Genomic DNA, 3536 nt, shown 5'->3' on the forward strand with positions numbered 1-3536 from the left:
GCGAATCGTATCATTGATATCCTTTCACCTTGTATTTTAATTCCACTCCTGAACCTTTCTATTATTTCCATCATTGCTTCCTCGATGTACAGATTGAAGAGTAGGGGCGAAAGGCTACAGCCTTGTCTTACACCCTTCTTAATACGAGCACTTCGTTCTTGATCGTCCACTCTTATTATTCCCTCTTGGTTGTTGTACATATTGTGTATGACCCGTCTCTCCCTATAGCTTACCCCTACTTTTTTCAGAATCTCGAACAGCTTGCGCCAATTTATATTGTCGAACGCTTTTGCCAGGTCGACAAATCATATGAAAGTGTCCTGATTTTTCTTTAGCCTTGCTTTCATTATTAGCCGTAACGTCAGAATTGCCTCTCTCGTCCCTTTACTTTTCCTAAAGCCAAACTGATCGTCACCTAGCGCATTCTCAATTTTCTTTTCCATTTTTCTGTATATTATTCTTGTAAGTGGCTTCGATGCATGAGCTGATAAGCTGATTGTGCGATAATTCTCACACTTGTCAGCTCTTGCCGTCTTCGGAATTGTGTGGATGATGCTTTTCCGAAAGTCAGATGGTATGTCGCCAAACTCATATATTCTACACACCAACGTGAATAGTCGTTTTGTTGCCAGTTCGCCCAATGATTTTAGAAATTCTGATGGAATGTTATCTATCCCTTCTGCCTTATTTGACCGTAAGTCCTCCAAAGCTCTTTTAAATTCCGATTCTAATACTGGATCCCCTATCTCTTCTAAATCGACTCTTGTTTGTTCTTCTATCACGTCAGACAAATCTGCACCCTCACAGAGGCTTTCAATGTATTCTTTCCACCTATCTGCTCCCTCCTCTGCATTTAACAGTGGAATTTCCGTTGCACTCTTAATGTTACCACCGTTGATTCTTCCTGACTAGTGTCTTGAACTTCAGCCTACTCTTCATCACTACTATATTGTGATCTGAGTCTATATCTGCTCCTGGGTACGCCTTGCAATCCAGTATGTGATTTCGGAATCTCTGTCTGACCATGATGTAATCTAATTGAAATTTTCCCGTATCTCCCGGCCTTTTCCAAGTATACTTCCTCCTCTTGTGATTCTTGAACAGGGTATTCGCTATTACTAGCTGTAACTTGTTACAGAACTCAATTAGTCTTTCTCCTCGTTCATTCCTTGTCCCAAGCCCATACTATCCTGTAACCTTTTCTTCTACTCCTTCCCCTACAACTGCATTCCAGTCTCCCGTGACTATTAGATTTTCGTCCCCCTTTACATACTGCATTACCCTTTCAATATCCTCCTACACTTTCTCTATCTGTTCAACTTCAGCTTGCGACGTCGGCGTGTATACCTGAACTATCGTTGTCGGTGTTGGTCTGCTGTCGATTCTGATTAGAACAACCCGGTCACTGAACTGTTCACAGTAACACACCCTCTGCCCTACCTTCCTATTCATAACGAATCCTACACCTGTTATACCATTTTCTGCTGCTGTTGATATTACCCGATACTCATCTGACCAGAAATCCTTGTCTTCCTTCCACTTCACTTCACTGACCCCTACTATATCTAGGTTGAGCCTTTGCATTTCCCTTTTCAGATTTTCTAGTTTCCCTACCATGTTCAAGCTTCTGACATTCCACGCCCCGACTCGTAGAACGTTATCCTTTCGTTGATTATTCAATCTTTTTCTTATGGTAACCTCCCCCTTGGCAGTCCCCTCCCGGAGATCCGAATGGGGGACTATTCCGGAATCTTTTGCCGATGGAGAGATCATCATGACACTTCTTCAATTACAGGCCACATGTCCTGTGGATACACGTTACGTGTCTTTAATGCAGTGGTTTCCATTGCCTTCTGCATCCTCATGTCGTTGATCATTGCTGATTCCTCCGCCTTTAGGGGCAATTTCCCACCCTTAGGACAAGAGAGTGCCCTGAACCTCTATCCTCTCCTCCGCCATCTTTGACAAGGCCGTTGGCAGAATGAGGCTGACTTCTTATGACGGAAGTCTTCGGCCGCCAATGCTGATTATTTATCAAATTTTAGGCATGGCGGTGAGCGAACCCGGGACCGAAAACGTTTTTATTATGAATCAAAGACGCTACCCCTACACCACGGGTACATCCTATTACTGTTATTAATAGTATGTTATGTGAATTTTCCGTCACTTTTACATCTACATCTACATCCATGCTCCGCAAGCCACCTGACGGTGTGTGGCGGAGGGTACCTTGAGTACCTCTATCAGTTCTCCCTTCCAGTCTCGTATTGTTCGTGGAAAGAAAGGTTGTCGGTATGCCTCTGTGTGGGCTCTAATCTCTCTGATTTTATCCTCGTGGTCTCTTCGCGAAATATACGTAGGAGGGAGCAATATACTGCTTGACTCCTCGGTGAAGGTATGTTCTCGAAACTTCAACAAAAGCCCGTACCGAGCTACTGAGCGTCTCTCTTACGGAGTCTTCCACTGGAGTTTATCATCTCCGTAACGCTTTCGCGATTCGTAAATGATCCTGTAACGAAGCGCGCTGCTCTCTGTTGGATCTTCTCTACCTCTTCTCGCAACCCTATCTGGTACGGATCCCACACCGGTGAGCAGTGGGCGAACAAGTGTACTGTAACCTACTTCCTTTGTTTTCTGATTGCATTTTCTTAGGATTCTTCCAATGAATCTCAGTCTGGAATCTGCTTTACCGACGATTAATTTTATATGGTCATTCCATTTTAAATCACTCCTAATGCCTACTCCCAGATAATTAATGAATTAACTGCTACTAGTTGCCGACCTGCTATACTGTAGCTAAATGATAAAGGATCTTTCTTTCTAAGTATTCTCAGCACATTAAACTTGTCTACACTGAGATTAAATTGCCATTATCTGCACCATGTGTCAATTCGTTGCAAATCCTCTGGCATTTCAGTACAATTTTCCATTGTTACAACCTCTCGATATACCACAGCATCATCCGCAAAAAGCCTCAGTGAACTTCCGATGTTATCCACAAGGTCATTTATATATATTGTGAATAGCAACGGTCCTACGACACTCCCCTGCGGCACACCTGAAATCACTCTTCCTTCGGATGGATTCTCTCCATTGAGAATGACATGGTGCGTTCTGTTATCTAAGAACTCTTCAATCCAGTCACACAATTGGTCTGATAGTCCATATGCTCTTACTTTGTTCATTAAACGACTGTGGGGAACTGTATCAAACGCCTTGCGGAAGTCAAGAAGCACGGCATCTACCTGGGAACCGGTATCTATGGCCTTCTGAATCTCGTGGACGAATAGCGCGACCTGGGTTTCACAGGATCCTCTTTTTCGAAACCCATGCTGATTCCTGCAGAGTAGATTACTAGTCTCCAGAAAAGTCATTATACTCGAACATAATACGTGTTACAAAATTCTACAACTGATCGACGTTAGAGATATAGGTCTATAGTTTTGCACATCTGTTCGACGACCCTTCTTGAAAACGGGGATGACCTGTGCCCTTTTCCAATCTTTCGGAACGCCACGCTCTTCTAGAGACCTACG

Source organism: Schistocerca piceifrons, chromosome 3 (genome assembly GCF_021461385.2).
Source record: "Schistocerca piceifrons isolate TAMUIC-IGC-003096 chromosome 3, iqSchPice1.1, whole genome shotgun sequence".
NCBI classification, from domain to species: domain Eukaryota; kingdom Metazoa; phylum Arthropoda; class Insecta; order Orthoptera; family Acrididae; genus Schistocerca; species Schistocerca piceifrons.